The sequence below is a fragment of the Anabrus simplex genome, chromosome 14, assembly GCF_040414725.1.
Source record: "Anabrus simplex isolate iqAnaSimp1 chromosome 14, ASM4041472v1, whole genome shotgun sequence".
Taxonomy (NCBI): Eukaryota; Metazoa; Arthropoda; class Insecta; order Orthoptera; family Tettigoniidae; genus Anabrus; species Anabrus simplex.
In genome coordinates, this window is record NC_090278.1 from 29,771,811 (window position 1) to 29,792,674 (window position 20,864).

Here is a 20,864-nt window from a genome sequence, read left to right on the forward strand (position 1 = left end):
GACCAGCACGCTAACCATTTATCCATGGAGACGGACAATTCGATAAGTTAGCAGCTATTAAGGAATAGCATACACGCTTCGTGAACAATACTATGTTCGTGAGAGTAGATGAAATGCTCGTAGGATTTCGAGGGCACTGGGTTTTCTTGTAGTATACACCGAACGAACCGGCCAAGTATGTGTGATATTAAATATCTAATTTTGTGCTGTATTCTGGAATTCAGAAAATAGGTACTTTTGTGAAGTCCAATAAAGGATTTGACATTGTAGGAAAAATGACTGTTTCGATACAACATTCGAACATAATTTTTTTCACCGACAACTATTACTCCAGTAATGTGTTTACAATGTTTCCTTATGAAATAAGCCTGACATTTTCACATTTTATCCATAAATGTGCATTTAAGTGATATTTTGTAGGAGCCGCACTTCATGCGGCACGCGCCCGTCAGTGTAATTTCTTAAGGCGCACCAACTGGGGGGTTAAACACTCCATATATATAGGATGTCCTTGAAAAGGTTCCAACATTTATACAGGAGGCAGCACACAACAAACGAAGGAAATACGTCCTGTAAACATTGGTCATAAACCCATTATCTTCGGAGTTATGGCCCGGTAACACTGCTATCAGTGATCACCATCTCCTTGATCTACTCTTCACAACATGTGACCGATATGACCAACCAATCATTTCAATGTAGCCTTCCACTCTACGTCGCATGCGGTGACGCATTCTTTGGAACACCTCTGGCTGTTGACGGATTGCATCACAGGCATTGGGCACGCGTTCTCATAGTGTATCTGTATCATGTAATGGGAACACATACACCATGGTCTTTACATGTCCCCAAAGCCAAAAATCTAAAGGGTTAAAGTCAGACGAACGGCAGACCAAAGTGCTGGCCATCTCCGTGGAATACCCGTGTTAGGTGTCGCCTAACACTACGATGAAAATGAGCCGATGCCCCATCATTCATGTACAATATTTGCAGTCATTCATGACCAATGATTAGGTAGAAATGTATATTTTCGTCTTTTGTCGCCTACGACCCTCCCTAAATTATTAGAAAATCGTGATCATTGATGGTATTGGCAGTAGACCTTACTCGGAAGACCAATGACCAATGATTTTAGGACCTTTCATCCTTCTGTTGTTTTACTAACTGCCATATAAATACTGGAGACTTTTTCAGGGACATTCTGTATGTTCGTTATTCGTTTTACATCGCACCGTCACACTTACGGCGAGGATAGAATACGGCAGGTTTGGGAATCTTAAGGGAGGGACAGAGGCCTTAACTGAACAGCCCATTTCAAAATAAACATAAGTCAGTGAATAGTAAATGTTCAATAACAGCAAAATTCTTTTTACAAGGAAATTGTCATCATAAATATAGTGAAATGTTTGTTACCAGTTTTGTGTCGCATTTAAGATATTCTTTCTTTCTGTTCACAAAAAATTTCCAAATCATTTTATATTTTTAAAACTCAGTTTTATTGTTACTAAAATAAACACACCGTTCGACTAAAACTTTAATGGTTTTCAAAACATTTTGGAATAAATTCAAACATATAAATTCCTTAAATTAGTGACTCAAAGCTTATACTTACAAGAAAAACATAATACATATACGAGTCACATGTTATTGTCTACAAATAGATTGTTCCAGTCCCTGGAAATATTGAAAATTTACATTACTTACACACTAGCCAATTGAGTCGCCCCTCTTCAAAACCTGACAAATTTATAATTTACAGCTTTGAGAATAATCTTTAGCGAATAACCGTTACTATTAGAATTATATCCTCTTTTCCTTTGTATTTGTATTAATTTCGTTCTATATTCACGGTATATTTCATGAGATTAGTTGTAATAAATGGCTAGAAATTTACATTTTGATTTCACATTAGGCAGATTTAACTGCGAAGTTCTAACAAATCATTTTTAAAATAATCTTTAAATACCGGTTTGGCTTTTATACAGCGGGGTTCAGAAAATTGAAGTCACGCTTTGATAGTCAGTATTAATAGAACAAAATGACATACCGTTACAATTCTTGCACAGGGGAAGGGTAATTGCATGTGTTCAAAGCGACCCCTGTTAGCAGCCGAGCAACATCAATGCCGCTAAACTGTTCACCGAAATAAGGTTGTCAGTGTTGCCGGTGTGATAGCCACAGAGGACGCCGCGATGGTCTCTCTCAGTCGTTCAATGCAGATGGCTTCTGTCGATAAAATTGTTGTACGTGTTGGTGGTTAAGTTCCGTACACATTACGAAATTTCCGTTGTACCTCCATCATGTTTTCTTATTTCCAGTACCACTTCAATACGGCCTTGCGTTGCTCAAACGGTAATCTTACGTCATTTATTGCTGCACTGTCATCTACTGGAAATCGCCAAGATTTTCATGCCATTCACGTGACCATCATCTGTTGAGAAAACAGTGGACTACGCTACCGTGTAATAATTGCAACGATATTCATTTTCTTCCAAAGATATTAACTATCAAAAAGTATCCACATCTTTCTGGATAATCTGTTATTTAAAATTTAATACTAAAATAATGCACGATATAGATAGTGACAATGATATGAACAGTACTTCACAACTTTTGGATACGGTTTGCTAGCTGTTTTAGTCCAACAATGTGTTATGAACTATGGATCACACCTTTGTAACATGACAAATTAGGTACATCCATGAAAGTGACTTTTCAGTATGGTATCATATTCGCATCCAGGATTTTTGCTGCTGAAACAGAAATTCCTGACAAAAACATAAAAGAAAAACAAAAGATTTTCTCCATAACTCTGCCTGACGGGTACGACTTGTTTCCATTGTTCTGTATTTGGGACACTGCTCATGGAGTCGTTGGGACTTGTAGACAGTGGTTTTGATGTCCCCTCCATAATTGAACAACCTCGTGCAAATGTGCTCTACAATATTCTCTGTAATTTCCATAATAATGCAGCTAATCTTTGATTGGAGACCTTAAACAATTCCTAACAGATATATCCTAATTTGTAAGTGAATCCAGCAGGTTTTGATATGGATTTTCATTGCTTGCCTTGTGCATTGTAGCAGGTTGTGCAGAAGAGCCTGCTATTTAAGAGCCTTTTAACATGACTGAATAAATGAGCTTGATACAAACGTTCGCGTACTTCAGTAGCTTATGTTATGGCCTTCCAGAGACCACTAATAACCCAAATTGGCCAAAAATGCATTAAGCATGTTTTGATCTGGAAGCATTCAATAGTGTATCAGCTTGTAAATGTCACCAACTATTTTCATTCGTTTTTAATGGAATATTCAGGTCCGACTCCTTGGGTGAATTGTCAGCGTTGACGCCTCCCGGTCAGAGCGTCCCGTGTTCGATTTCCGGCCGGGTTGGGGATTTTAATCGTGTCTGATTAATTCTCCTGACCCGGAGACAAGTTGTTTGTGCTTTCCCCAACACTTTCCTTTTCATATTCAGACAACGCACTACACGACCAACCACCAGAGAAACACAATAGTGATTACATCCCTCCACAGAGGGTTGTGTCAGGAAGGGCAATCAGCCGTAAAACAGGGTCTATCCATCTGTTCGATACAGTTCGCACTCATGATACTACAGTTGTGGTAAAGGCGGTATAAGAACGTGGCTGAAGTTCACGTACTGGCTGATTTTTAATTTGAACTCCTTCTCCTTATGCTGTAAAGCCCGGATTTTTATGCAGTAACAGGTTAGACTGCAAACTAATTTGTATAGTAGGAAGTGTCTGCCACCCACTCTTCCATAATGTAGCAAGAGTAACATAAATTATAGGGGTTCTGCTGGGCCGTGCCCGTAATGTTTCTGCAAACCCCATAGCATAATCGTTGTGAAGGTAGACTATACTTGCTACTCGCTTCAGTAAGTTTGCATGTATGTTCAGTCTTCAGCCCTAAGGCTGGTTGGATCTTCAACAGCTCTGCCATCAGCTGTCATAGATGGCCTAGGCATCACTGATGAGGCGTACTAGGGAAATGAGGAGTGAGGTAGTTTCCCGTTGCTTTCCTCAGTAAGTTTGCATTCCAACCTATTAATGCATAAAAATCCTGGCTCTACTGATTAGATATCACAATTTCCCTTCAGTAATCTCGCCAACAACGTTTTTATTACATCGGAACAATCTTGGATTATTTCTTCCTCCATGTATGGCTGTTATGAACAGAAACAACTTAGATGAATGACTCATGCGGTACCTGCATTGAAAGCCACTTTCCTAGACCATACAAAACACCGAATAACAACCCACCTTTTTATGCTTAATATGACGAATATAAATACATAGGAAGTAACTTCACAGCTAACACAAAATAGTCTAAAAGTGACAAGTGTTTCTTAAATAAATTATTCAATTAAGTTACAACCCCAGTATTGAGGTGGAGTAAAAATAAGAAACTACAGAAAACCATCTTCAGGGCTCCCGATAGTAAGCTAAGAACTATAAGGCATAAACCACGCAGATAACTCGCTCAGTAATAATAATAATAATAATAATAATAATAATAATAATAATAATAATAATAATAATAATCATAAAATTAATAACGTAAAATTCTTAGGAAATTTTCGGCACCACACAAGTAAATCCAATTTTCGATCAAGAGACGAACCGCAGACCTCTGTAGTCACAAATATAGTTTCATCATCATTACTGTGCGGAGGAGACGTTTAAATATTGTTTGACACATTTTTATAATGGATAATGATAGACTCAAAAGAAGATTATTCAATATAACAAATTCACAAAACAGGGGGAAGATTGGCTGGAAGAAAAAGGAGGGAACCTGTCTGAATTGAACATCGGGGAAGACATCATGAGAAATTGCGAAGTTTTTAGGACCTCAGTAAATAAACACACATTTGTGGTGAAACTAGCTGTAGGACTGGTACAAAGTGATCAGAAGAACAACGTGTGTTCATGAAGAGATCTTGGAAGAAAAGGAAGGCTAAAGTCATCAAGCCAATGAACAAGTTCCAACGCCCTCTATGAATAAGCATAACGAAACAAGACTACTACTACCAATACTAAAATAATAATAATAATAATTATTGTTATTATTATGAAAATCCACAGCCTGTTTTCAGTCATTCGAACGGATCAGGGATGGAATAAATGAAGCCACCGTCTAGCGGTGAAGATAGGAATCGAGCCGGCTGCCGAAGCCCCTCGCATGCTTCTGGGGCAATGATTAGTGACTGACAGTTGAAATGATATACAAGAGTGTTGCAAGAATGAAATATGACAGGAAAAACTGGAATACCCGCGGAAAAACCTGCCCTGCCTCCGCATTGTCCAGCACAAATCTCACATGGATTGAGCCTCATATGAACCACGGAACCTAGCGATGATAGACAGGGGCGCTGCCGCCTGAGTCACGCACGCTTTTAATAATAATAAAAATAAAAGTGGAAATCCTCTGGAAAGACTGAACACTATGACCAATTCAAACAGCAAATGAAAGACACTGCTAGAATAATAAGGGGAGTTAAAAGATCTATCGAAAAATCACAACCTGCAAGACAGCTTTGTTAAGAATAACTCTCGAAACTTCTACCAGACTTCTAAGAGTCAATTAAAGGGGTATCAGGCGCCTAGCATATGCTTCAAAGATGAAAATGGTAGACCTGGCCTAAGCAATGCTGAGAATTGTGAAATACTTGCGAAGCACTTTGTTCACATTTTAAACTGCCCTGAACCCGACCATAAGTTGGAATTCTCTCAAACAACTGAAAATCTGGAAGAAGGTATACCACCTACTGCTGAAGAAATTAAAGTAGTAATTAACAATTTGAAAAGTAATAAAGCTAGTGGAGAAGAAACTCATTGAAGAGCTGCAGTTAATCTTTGAAAATATTTGGAGAACAGAAAGGATTCCATACGAATGGAAAGTGGCTCTAATACACCAAATGAATAGAAAAGGGGACAAACTAAAGGTTGATAACTATAGAGGCATCTCTCTTCCGCAAATTACATACAAGTTATTCTAAAAGTTATTTCTGAATAGAGTAGAAACATCGCTGAACAAACAACTGGGTGAGTATCAAATTGGATTTCGAAAAGGTAGATCTTGTTCAGAACAAATATTTAACTTACAATCCATAATTCACCATAGGGTATTTAATTCAAAGGACATTGTTGTGACTTTTGTAGATTTTAAAAGGGCTTTTGACTCGGTTATCAGAGAAACCATAGATAAAACAATTCGTGAATTTGGAGTGAAATCTATATTGGCAAACCTAATACGTGAAACATTTACTGACACAATTTCAAAGGTGAAATTTATGGGTGAGATATCAAAACCTATTAATATAAATACAAGGGTTAGGCAAGGTGACGGTTTTCCATGCATTCTATTCAACTGTGTTCTAGAGAAAATTGTAAGAATTTGGAATGTGAAGCTTAAAGGACATAACATTTTGCCGGTAACTTTGGGGAGAAAGAACAAAAGTATTGAAATAAATTACCTAGCATTTGCAGACGATTTCGCTATATTGTCAGAAAACCTAACAAGTGCAACAACACTTGGAAGAAATAGCCAACAAGACAAGTTTGATAATCTCCGTAGAAACAACAAAATTTATTACAAACATAAAAAATGCTCCAAAATTTTTGGCTACAGATATTGGTCCAGTGGAAAGAGTAACGATATTCAAATATCTGGGAAGAATAATTCAAGAAAATGGTTTAGACAAATCTGCAGTAGAAGAAAGGTTGTACAGGATGGAAAGAGCATATGGTATCACTAAGAATTTTTATAACAAAAAGTGTCTATCTAAAAATCTTAAAATAAGGCACTGTACTACAGTGGTGAAACCGGAATACCTAAATGCAAGCGAATACCTGGTACTAAACTATAGATTAGAAAAATTTGAGGTACTAGAATCATGAGAAAATTCTTAGGCTCTGTAAAAACACCAGAAGAATAGAAATTAAGACCTAGTGGTGAAATATACAGGGACATAGAAAACATAACAGAAACCATAAGAAAAAGGTGATTGCAATTTTTTGGACATATTTTACAGAATCGATGATTCTAGATTAACAAAAAGGATTTTCAAGTAACGTTTTGACAAAAAGGCAACAAATAGCTGGATTCCAGAAGTAAAGAAAGGTTTACAAAGAAATAATTTAAGAGAAGAAGAAACTGTGGACAGAGAGATTTTTAGAAAGAGGGTAGTAAGTATGAAAGGATTCCAAGGAAGATTGAACAAGAAACCTGGTGCGAAGTGATTCGAGGACAGAAAGAAACAGCATAGTGAAAAAATTAAAGAATATTGGAATGAACGAAAGAGAAAACAACAAAGTATGAAGAAATGAATTGAAATTGGCACGTGGTTCTTAGTAGGCTTCATTGGAAATAATAATAATAATAATAATAATAATAATAATAATAATAATAATAATAATAATAATAATAATAATAATAATAATAATGTAGACTTGAGATGGCTACATCAGTAATGAGCAGTGCAAAGCGACTCTCATTTGGAGAATTTCCTTCAAACGTCTCGTTGTAGAATCATGAGTATGACATTTAAACTTTATTTTTCTCTGTTATTAACCAACGAAGTCCCGGACGTATAAAAATAAGCACTCGTTTCTCTATGACCGTCATTCAGATAACCCGAGCGAAAATATTTACACATCCCCACAGAATACGGCTCACAGCTGAATACTTCTCAACTCTTCATTTCACTCATCACAAAGCTACGAAATGATTAAGTGGTATTGCTACAATGGTATTTATTTGCAGGTTTTATCTGGACACTTACAATCCGTCAATTACGCAGGTTTGTTAGGAATGCGATTACATTCCAATGGTGTTCGTTTCGTTTAGTAATGTTTTATTTTACCTGGCAAGATTAATGCCTTGAGGCCTTATCTTCCATCTAACCAAGCACTGAAATATACATATATTGCACTGTATTACTTTACATTAATTAGATTAAATACCAATTAAATTAATAATACAGGAATGATGAGTGATGAGATTAAATTAATTAGATATAATAAAAGGATACATTCTTTAAACTAATATTCTACATGTAAAAGGAGATAGTACATAAAATTTAATAACATTTGAAAAACGAAAAGGTTAAGAATTTTAAAGTAATTTTCTATCAGGGCATCCATGTCAATAGAATGGTTGTGAGTAACAGCATCAAGTGTACAGATGATCCTTACTGGTGCATAAAATGTTATTCGTTGAAAGTGGAAATAGCGCTTAACCCTCTGATAATTTCGGGAAGGAGATTCCACTCTTGGCAGGCAATTACGGGAATGAATTTTCCTAGATGGCACCTGTATGGGTAGGTAATTCAAGGATGGAATTATTTTTTTTGCTAGGGGCTTTACGTCGCACCGACACAGATAGGTCTTATGGCGACGATGGGATAGGAAAGGCCTAGGAGTTGGAAGGAAGCGGCCGTGGCCTTAATTAAGGTACAGCCCCAGCATTCGCCTGGTGTGAAAATGGGAAACCACGGAAAACCATTTTCAGGGCTGCCGATAGTGGGATTCGAACCTACTATCTCCCGGATGCAAGCTCACAGCCGCGCGCCTCTACGCGCACAGCCAACTCGCCCGGTGATGGAATTATTAGTAGATCTGGTGTTGAGACTGTGATAGGATGAGAGGTATTTGAAATATGCAGTAAGGCAAAACTGCCGGGCTGAGTGGGTCAGAGAGTTGAGGCGCTGGCCTTCTGAAGCCAACTTGGCAGTTTCGATTTTGACTCAGTCCGGTTTTATTTGAAGATGCTCAGATACATCAGCCTCGTGTCAGTAGTAGATTTACTGGCACGTAAAAGAACTCCTGCAGGACTAAATTACGGCACTTTGGCGTCTCCGAAAATCGTAAATATGGTAGTTAGTGGGGCGTAAAGCAAATAATATTATTATTAAGATAACAATAGAGCACCCGTACTTCTCCGCAACATTCATTATGAATAGGTCAGATAACTCGTCGTGATATGTCTGTCGTACTCACATTTATTTACCTACCCTTTTCAATGGTTTTATGTACATTTTATAAGAAGCGCAGTTCGTAGTTCGAATTCATCCATTTTGACATCGTTTTGCCGTCTATTTGGTTAAAATATATCCCTATATTCGATTTTTATCCTGCAGTTCTAGATGTAGAGCTTCGTATGGAACTTACCGTTCCATCGTTGGTCGTCTGCCACAGCTGCTGCAATAGAGCGATTTTGAACATACTTGATCTTGGAGTCGTAGAGGGTTTATTTTTGTCACTATAATGACCAAACGATGGGGTTCAGAAGAGAGCCTAACTATTTTAATCGAGGAGCAAAATGTGCTTACTAAATTTTATTCAATTATCAATGCAAAGTACATTTATAAAATATTATCCATCAAATTAATTATTTATCATCTTTCCACGCAGTCACAATGCATTGCATGAATGTTGCCTTCTCCTTACAGTTCAAGATTGTTCCAGAGAATTTAAAAATATCATGAAATTCGTGGACAGCAAAGACTAGAAAACGAAAATAAAACTTGAAAATCGGGCACCATTGGTCCAAACAATAACTGAGAATTAATCCACACGATCTGTGGAGAACCTGACCTTCAACAAGTAGAATTCCAGATTTACATTTAAATAAGGTTATCCATCAGTCTGATACCCTAACGGATATTGGAACACCCGCCGAATTGACCCTCAGTCGAACCAATAATCCTGATGCTGAAACATGCATCGCACTAACGCTGTTCACAAGGAACCAACAACAACTTGATCCGAGAGGATCTTACGTCACGTCGTTCTGAAGGAACAAAACAGCGAAATGCAGAAAACATTTATTAAATACGCATTTAGAAGAAATGCTAAACAGTGAAGTTAAAGAAAAGTGATAAGTCATTTGAAAATATTCTTATAGAACCAACTTTCAGGTTATAAACGGTTAAGTTTAATAAATTACAAGTCCACACGACAAAATAAATCGAAGTAAATCTCTCCATTTTCTACAACTACGACTACCATTACAAATCTGTCTACCTACGCTTGTCCCACTAAACCAAACTACAAGTGATTGGAAGACCAATGTCTCACCTAATAAAAAGTGAAAGAACGAAAATATAAAATAAAATTCCTAAACAGCTGACGAATCGAAACCGAATTTGTAGCACAAATCCTACATAAATCACCTAAGTGTCAACACACGGCACTATCACAAGATACCGGTCATCCGAACAATAAAACAAAAGTCAAGAAAGGGTGAAAAGAAACTAAAGTTCATCGAACCTGAACGTGCGTGGCTAAACAGTAATAATCAATCTCCATTAGCTAAGTATCCACGTTGGACAACCCTCACATTCATGCCACTATTGGTGCCATGCTCTTATGGGAACATCTTCTGGCTAGTAAGAATTATGCCGAAATATGGCCTTGATAATACCTGCTAACACACTTCACATTCGCATTCACTACTGCAGACATTAACATCGTTCAAGTCAATTTGCAAAACAACTAACCTAAGGCTTGACTATATACAGACGACACCCTAATCCTGTCGTCGAGCCTACGTAGTGTATGCACATCCTTGAAATAAATTTATATAATACACGCAGCATCCTAAGCCTATCGTTGAGCAGATGTTGGGATGTCTACTCATTCGTATATACATACAATACGCGCAACATCCTAAACCTATCGTTGAGCGAATGTTGGGATATTTACACATCATTTATAATGTCAGGCGAAATCGAAACTTCGAACACAATCTCTGACCTTTAAATCTAATCCTTGTTAAAACTCTAACACAGTGAAATGAAGCTTGTCACAGAATGAGCTCGAATCTGAAAATATAACTATGCCCATTCCTTCCAATAAAAAAACGTGAAATCGAAATTAAACGACGTCTGGCTACTTTAATCCATGACTCGAATACAATCTCAACACACGCAGTGAAGTTCGGTAAATGACAATAAATTCAACACTCGTCTAACTTTACGTAACATCACCGAAACAATAATCACCATCATCATCAAATCCACAGTGTAATTCAAGCGTGAGGTTTCAAAATGTCCTACCATATCAACATTACAAACATATTGTGCCATTTCACCGTTCTATAGTTACTATATTTGGAACAAAAATGGCGCTTCGGCTATTAGCTGGTCAGAATAAAAACAATTAACAGCTGTATGAACTGAAGAGATGATAAATTCAACCGGCAATCACAGAAGGAATTTTTTTTAGAAGGCAGTGCGAAAGAATGACGAGAGCGGATTATTTAAATCGATTATTGAAAAAAAAGTCTTCCATTAGAAGAAAGGATTCTTGATTGAGCACCACACCAAGAAAGACGGAATCGCGTAAAGAAACCCAGTAATAATTGGAGTCTTTAGCCTACTGTTAGAGATAAGATCAAGTCCACGATAACCCGCCGAACACCAGCTGTAATTGACATATACGTGAGATAAAAGACCAGCTGATAAGAAACGTCAAGTTGGAGCTTTACGACGTCACGGTTGGGCTCGGAACATTTTATTTGCCCGATACTGCATAACATCAAGAGAGCTGAAGTAGACGGAACAGAGTGCAATCCTTAAGGCACATAAAATTCATAACGTTTCGGCGAGCAGGGCAGTTTGAAACAAGACGATATTTAGAATCTTATAAGCAAATTAAGCGGAACAGAAAACAAATATACTGACCACATTAGCATTACTAAGCAGATTACCATGTATAAATCCACTAATGCCTTGTATTATTCTGTCCTTGATGCAATGAAGGCCATCATGATGTTCTAAGAAGCTGAGGCGAGGACTACTCTGGCTATGGTAACGCTTGACGAGATGGATGATCCAGGAGGATAGTAGTCAGCTGTGATGACGAGATGATTCCTTATTACTTAAGCCGAACCAGGGAGCAAGACCTACCATCCCATGACGATCAACAGCGAGATGGAAGCCAGATCCAATAAGCAAAGTCCCCATTTAAGTCGTATCGTAAGTAGAAAACCGTATTCTTTGGGTTAATGTATAATATTTGTAGTGACATTTTGTGTGCGTAATTAATATACGTGTGTGTGTCCACAAGGGAATAGGTATTCATCCAAAGTTACCGTAAATTCCAAACATAGGCGTTAAAGTACCAGTGAAATGCCGTTCGTAAGTTTGTCAATATGATAGTGGAGAAGTGATTGATATTTTTCATAATTTGTTGTCAGTGAAATATTAGAGTATTATGAGGAACCTAATATTTATATGCATGATGGTTTTGACTAATAGCAAGCGTAAAGATCGTATTTAGGGAATATTACAAGGAAATTTGATGGCACAATTTTAAGGTTACAGTGTACTATTTATTTGATACTATGACAGTAATGGTAATGAATATATATATATGTGCAGGTGGTAGTACATAGGTTGTGTTTTGATGGAATGAGTGCTTCAATTATAAATGCTACGCGATAATGGAAGTGTTATATAATGAATATAGTTAGCATATGAATTGCTAGTGTATTTTGATGGTGATAGTTACCATTATTTAAGGTGTCGGTCATAGTATTTCTTCGAGAAATGGTAGTATGTGTAGGTTGCACATGCTAAGGTGTCGGTAGTGAAACGCACTGTTTCTAATTGCTATTCTATTCCCTAATATATATGATACAGTTTAGGATACGATCTTAATGCCATCACTAAAGAATTAATTGAATAAGTAGGATCTTCGAAGAGCCGAGAGATCACTTACGTAAATATTTAGACCTTCATTGACATAACTACAACTGTTTTCATATTTTCTCACTTACGGCAAGTCAGCTTACGATTTATTTAATTTCTTTTGGAGCAATATTAGTCATCACTGGTAACTTAGACTTTCATATGTGGATTTTAGATGAAGATAGAGTCTTCCTATATGTCAGTTTTTCCCACACATGGTATTTCGTTGGAATATTAATCGTAATATACTTGGAAATGTTATGGTAAGTCATATACGCACTTTAACTGAAATTTAACCATGAATTAAAGGAATAATTGAATAATTTAGCAATGTAATCCTTACGATGGAAATAATTTGAAAATGCTTGAACATTGAACAAATGGAAACTTCGAATAGAGTAAATACCTAAGGATCAGACAGTAATCTTTTCACACGATTTTTTCTACTGTGCGTGGACATTGAGATGAACTGTTTTCAACCGAGTGATATACATTTCTGTAATTGTATGTGAATTTAATTCAGGCAATTGAATCTTGATGATTTCGAGAAGCAACTTGGCTTAATATTCAGAGATTCCAGATCTTAATTAATTAATTAATTAATTAATTGAGTCATTAATTATTGGCCATTTTCTTTGCGTTTTCCTCAATTTCCAATTGAACTTTAATTTGAATTGTATATAGTAGGAATATAGTTTATTTTACTTAGAACTTTCGGATGCATCCAAATAATTCATTCATTACAAACATTATAATAATTATAATTATTGCAATTATCCAACTTTTTCAATCATGTTGAGTAATTTTACTTATTATGTAATTTAATTATTTTTCTTTTCATTTGAATCCCTTGGAAACTACTTAGTTATAATACAATTTTTCGATAGGCTAAGATTATGATTCAGATGAATAAGGCCTAAGTTCATTTATTTATTCATTTATCAGAGGTTTTCCCAAACCTATTTCTTCAAGACAACATCAATATTATTGAGAAACTGATTGAATAGGAAACCTGCTATACTGTATAAATGATTTTTCAAGGTAGTCAACGTTTATTCCAATTCATCCACCAATCAATTTATGAATACAAGCTGAGTAGAGTAATATTGAATTCTTTCAATGTCTGCTTAGAATAAGTACTAGATATAAGCTTGGAATGACTGATTTTCGTTGCGATCATGATAACGTCATGTACGGTGTTCTTGACAAGCCACGATAATCTGATTTTTGCGATAAATTTTGGTATCAAAAATATACGGTAACCGACTAATAGCGTGTTGAAGACGTTCATCTACGTAGGTTGGCATTTACCGTAGGCCGTCGGTGTTCTTTCTCATGCGGAACTCACAACCCAAGAATATTCGGCAGATGAAATTATTATCAAGAGCTAGTCTGGATACTCGTGTATCTCACCTGGACGCGGGTTGGTGCAATATCTATCCATGAACTATCCAGTGAAGTAACTTTCCATCGATCTACTCAAGCCAGACTATCATCCTAATCATTCAATATTCTATCCCGCAATGCTTCCAATTAAATAATGATTTCGTCTTGTAAAAATACACAGATGAAATTTAGTTCCAATAATCAAATAAAACCTCGACCGTGTGTCAGAATGCACTTTATTCATGAGGTCGAATATCATAAAATTCACTAAGCTGGTTTTACATAACAGCGTTACTTGGACATAATTGCCAAGAACTACAATGTTCTACAACAATTGGTTTTCATGGGAGATTCTCGACTTGAAATTACAATAGGCGTTACAACGCGCTCACTTAAATTCTGACCACTATCAAATTATTCAGCTGTTCTGGATTGCTAACAGGACATCGTTATCTTATACAGCCTGTCTCAGAAATATCACATTTTAATATATAGCCTGTCACAACAATTCTTCTCCATCGACAAACATAGCCTACCATCACGACTATGCGTTCATTATACCTCACTCATAATATACAGGCTTACTCTTCAACGTCTTCATTAAAATTATCATAATATTTCATTTCCAACACAATCCATTTCTCCCTGTTCAAAACTTGTCAAGTATACGTAATCCCATGATAAATAACGTTACAGGAATCTCTCAATTTACTTCATTATATCTTTCCGACCTCAAGAACAAAAATAACATACCATGATTTTCTGTATCACAAATACTCGGTGTCACAAAATTTAGGCTTCCCAAAAATAAATTTTCACTTCATCAGACTTCACTGGATTTCGGTAAAATTGCAAATATCACTCGTATTACTGTTAAATACATATTTTAATATAGAAAAATGTATCCTGACGTAAATATTATTATTATTAGCAGTAGTAGTAGTAGTAGTAGTAGTTTTTTTTGCTAGGGGCTTTACGTCGCACCGACACAGATAGGTCTTATGGCGACGATGGGATAGGAAAGGCCTAGGAGTTGGAAGGAAGCGGCCGTGACCTTAAGTAAGGTACAGCCCCAGCATTTGCCTGGTGTGAAAATGGGAAACCACGGAAAACCATATTCAGGGCTGCCGATAGTGGGATTCGAACCTACTATCTCCCGGATGCAAGCTCACAGCCGCGCGCCTCTACGCGCACGGCCAACTCGCCCGGTTGTAGTAGTAGTAGTAGTATCTCAATTATTTATCCATTTGATCACAGATGATATATTTTATCCCTCACACCACGGCTATTTTATCGTCATCATGTTTGTAACCTTTATCAGCCTGAACAATATTCCATTGAATTTTAGCGCAGTATTTAAACTTCGCAGTTTACAGTTCCTTAACGTGATTTCAAACGCATTTAAGAGTTTCGCACCCTGACATGAACTATTGGAACTTAGCCCGAACATTATAAAATACTTATTCGACACACGCAGCATAGTAATTTAATGGGACAAGCAATTATATTCTATCTACAACATTATATACAATTTAGACAAACCTGTTAATGGTGCCATTTTCAGGATCCCGGTTACATATTAGCCAGCTTGTCTCCGATTTAGCCACACACGACTGGAGAACACATTATCTTCTTACACATTAATTATTATTGTTACACCGATTCTACACGTTTTGTGATATAAAACACACGATTAGAGAATATCCTGGATTACCACTGTATATACGCCTTCTCTATACCCTCAGAGGAAATCAACTGCCTGGGTCGATGGCCTTCGATGTTATGCCCCTTAAAACAACAAGCATCATCATCAGAAATCCTCAAATCAACTGCCTGTGAGGACTTCCCTTCCCTTTCAAACATCGCCAGGTGGCTACTTGATAAGGACCCAAAGCTTATCTAGATCCGCTTATGTTTCGCTTCACTCACTGCTAAGCACATGGTTTTCGTCTACGGAATTTCAGGAATGCTATGTCAGTTTTACTACGAGTAAATATTTTAACTCGAATCATATAATACATATCTCAAGTTATTTTGAGGAAACAATTAAAGAACCTCTTCTTGGAGAGGCGCGGCACGGGTTTCTCCTTCCGAACTTACAAAGAGAGTGTGTGCGATGTCCATGGGGGTATATATTTATAGGGTCTGAAGTGGCGTTACCCTAGTCATGAAGTCTGGTGGTGCAATCCTACAATTTCATATCCGCTAGACCAATTTTCCTGAAATTCACTCCAAAAATTCAACCAAAATTCCAGTTCAAAATGGCGTTGTTTTCATATTTTTCCCATACTTCCAATGGGCGTAATTAATTACTTTCATGCATGAGACTTCGCAGGCTTTTTGAGGGCTTGACCTTGACACGTACTGTTTATCTGCCGATACAGAAGCCAGCTTTTCTTCAGGCTTAATTACATTCATTTCCACCCTGAGGATTCTATCTTCATTTAATATTTGTTACAAATTTCAATTCTTTATTCCTTGATTACTGATATTGCCAAATCTCTCGTTGTGAAGGTTTATCATATATTGTTATTTATTTAATACTTGAATTCAGCCGAGGTGTCCCGACATTGTACGAAAGGATGGCTCGCTACCCACGGTGAATTCTGCTGGTGCTCGTCCCACTTTCGGAAGGTGAGATGCTTGCAACAGAGAATTACGGTTGCGCTTGTAGTTGTATTGTAACTGCAATGTTTCACTGCAATATTTATCATGATAGAATTATGGGTTCAGTATTTTCAGTAATTTTGTAGGAGAAGGCAATGCTATTTTTATCGCAACGCTTCTATACTGAACGGTTTTTTTATCCGTTAGGTTAGCCTCGGAGAAAGAGCTTTTGGCAGGCTGAGAACTTTTTAAAGATACATGGCCTTCACTCTTTCCAGTGTAGCAAGGTGTAGCTTCGATAGGTGCCTAAGGCATATGTCATGATGGTCACTCTTTCCAGTGTAGCAAGGTGTAGCTTCGATAGGTGCCTAAGGCATATGTCATGATGGGGACTTAAGACTTCTTTTATCTTAGCAGCATGTAAGTTATTAGGGACGCTTTGTTATCTGTTGAATATATTTCATGACAAGCTTCTCTGGCTTGAAAGGTAGTAATCAAACATGGCTGCATGCGATGACTAAGGATGAAAATCACATACACTGACTGACAGTGACAATGCAACACCAAGGAGGAGTAGTTCGAAAGGGATGAAAGTTGGGGAAAAAACAGAGACGGCACGGATGAATAATTGATGTTTATTTCAAACCGATATGCAGGTTACACAATGCGCACGGCATCGACTCAGTAGGATGTAGGACCACAGCGAGCGGCGATGCACGCAGCAACGCGTCGAGATACAGAGTCAATAAGAGTGCAGATGGTGTCCTGAGGGATGGTTCTCCATTCTCTGTCAACCATTTGCCACAGTTGGGCGTCCGTACAAGGCTGGGGCAGAGTTTGCAAACGGCGTCCAATGAGATCCCACACGTGTTCGATTGGTGACAGATCCGGAGAGTACGCTGGCCACGGAAGCATCTGTACACCTCGCAGAGCCTGTTGGGAGATGCGAGCAGTGTGTGGGCGGCCATTATCCTGCTGAAACAGAGCATTGGGCAGCCCCTGAAGGTACGGGAGTGCCACCGGCCGCAGCACATGCTGCACGTAGCGGTGGGCATTTAACGTGCCTTGAATACGCACTAGAGGTGACGTGGAATCATACGCAATAGCGCCCCAAACCATGATGCCGCGTTGTCTAGCGGTAGGGCGCTCCACAGTTACTGCCGGATTTGACCTTTCTCCACGCCGACGCCACACTCGTCTGCGGTGACTATCACTGACAGAACAGAAGCGTGACTCATCGGAGAACACGACGTTCCGCCATTCCCTCATCCAAGTCGCTCTAGCCCGGCACCATGCCAGGCGTGCACGTCTATGCTGTGGAGTCAATGGTAGTCTTCTGAACGGCCGCCGGGAGTGCAGGCCTCCTTCAACCAATCGACGGGAAATTGTTCTGATCGATATTGGAACAGCCAGGGTGTCTTGCACATGCTGAAGAATGGCGGTTGACGTGGCGTGCGGCGTGCGGGGCTGCCACCGCTTGGCGGCGGATGCGCCGATCCTCGCGTGCTGACGTCACTCGGGCTGCGCCTGGACCCCTCGCACGTGCCACATGTCCCTGCGCCAACCATCTTCGCCACAGGCGCTGCACCGTGGACACATCCCTATGGGTATCGGCTGCGAATTGACTAAGCGACCAACCTGCCCTTCTCAGCCCGATCACCATATCCCTCGTAAAGTCGTCTGTCTGCTGGAAATGCCTCCGTTGACGGCGGCCTCGCATTCTTAGCTATACACGTGTCCTATGGCACACGACAACACGTTCTACAATGACTGTCGGCTGAGAAATCACGGTACGAAGTGGGCCATTCGCCAACGCCGTGTCCCATTTATCGTTCGCTACGTGCGCAGCACAGCGACGCATTTCACATCATGAGCCTACATCAGTGACGTCAGTCTACCCTGCAATTGGCATAAAGTTCTGACCACTCCTTCTTGGTGTTGCATTTGCTCTGTCAGTCAGTGTATAATAGCAGGCAACTTTCCTACCACCAGTCAAAATTGAGTTCTGCAGTTATCATTATAATGACAGGCCCTTTTTACTGATGACAGCCACCTTACTGCCAGTCACACAGAATTAGTGATTTTCCATGAAAATAGCAGGCCACTATGCCTAATGCTAGTCAAATTTTAGATTGGAACATTTGTTTATAATTGCGGGCACCCTGGCCTAGAGCCAAATACAATAGGGTAGGGGACTTTCGAACAAAACTGCATGATCCCTTGCCTTCTGCAAGACAAATCGAGAAGTGAATTATTCATTAAAATGGTAGGCCCTCCTTACTAATGCCAGTTACACAGGAGTTGGAGAAGGACCCCATTCCTACTTCCAGTCAAAGTCGGTGTAGGGAGTACTGATTACAATAGCAGACACACCCTTTCTCGATCGCTACAAATCGACATCAATGAATATATATAGATGGACATACGAAAGTATATGCATGTTTACAATATTGCAGACCTTCATTTACAGATTAACTGCTGCTAAACGGTACGTCATTTTGACAAAGGATTGTACCGTAAGGAGCAGTATTTAGCGATCTAAATGGCTGGTCCTATGATATTTTCTCGCGTCTCATCTATTCATGGGTCAGATTGAGTCAGAAACGTTGAATAGGTTGAAATTTGTGTAAGATTATCTTACATTGCATTACTTTTCGGATAATTATGTGACATAGCATCTGGCTCACATATGGGTACTGGGTGGGCCAATGTTCGTGTAGAGTTTGATCATACTATCTTTACTGTAAGTGATTGAAAGTATGAATTATATAGGTAAAGAGTCCAAATTTACTTAAAATCGAGAAATAGAGGCGAATCTAACGTATAAACGATACAGATACGACAAAATGTCATAAGACCAAGGTTGAAGATCACTCCTAATTGAACGAAGATTGTGCCATATGTTATGTGATAGGACTTCCCGTTTATCCCCCGAAATACCTCGAAACGAAGGTCTGCACCATCATTAAAATTGTTTCTATATTTCGATATTCTTCGGGGATAAAAAATGAAAAAGTTAAAGATCTGTGAAGTTTTTCGTTCGTTACAGGCTGAAACGTGTAATTTTGCCAAATTTTAATTTTCTTGCTTGTCTGGCAGATTATGCTGCAATCTGGATTTTGGGTGAGGGGGTAAAAATTATGACTTTCACGAAATTAAACCAAAAAATATGCAGACGATCATTATTACCCTTCAAACGGGTATCTGTACGAAAATTTCACCAAAATAGTCAATGTACAGGCACACATAGTCGTTACGATTTTATTTATATAGATAGATAAGGAATCTGCTCCACGTACAACACATTTTGGCTACGTCCGCTGGACTTAACCTGCAAAACCTACCGCTGATGATATCTCACTTATTAATCCTCCTGTCGAAAAATTCACATGAGAACAAAAGTTTTAGAAATGGGTTTCCATTAAGGATTATAGATTTCGATTAATTTCGGATGTGCATATTTTGAGGAAGTACAAAATCATGGTTCCGGTTTCGGATAAACCCCCAGTGAATTTAGGTATTCAGAAATAATATTGGCCCTAAAACCTATACAAGGACAGGTGGATTCTAAGTATCAAGTTTGGTAGAAATATATTCAGTAGTTTTCAAGTTATAAAAATTCATACAATCAAACCGACAAACAGACACCAAACTTAAGAAATATGCACATGGTCGTTATTACAACTGAAACGGATAACTGTACGGAAATTCCGCCAAAATAGCCAATGTATAGACAGACGGTCGTTGCGATTATATTTATATAGATGACAGATAAGCATGGGCACGTTTGAAAGTGCAAACCATCATTTCGAGATTTACTGCTCCTAAACGGTACATCATACCAACAAACGGTTTGCGCCCTCAGACGTCCCTTTTATCGCTCTACATGTTTGGTGTTAAAACATTTTCTCGTATCTCACATATTTATTGGTTCGATTGAGTTAGGATATTTGAATGGGGTGAAATTAGGGTTACTTTTTTAACATTTTACTATATTTTTCATATACTTATCTGAAAGCTAGAATCGTGAAATGTGGTTCGCTTATAGCCATTGGTCATGACAATGTGCGTGCCAAATTCGATGACTCTACCTTTCCTATAAGTGAGTCAAACTAAGTAATACACTTGTAAAAAGCACAAAATTTACGAACCAT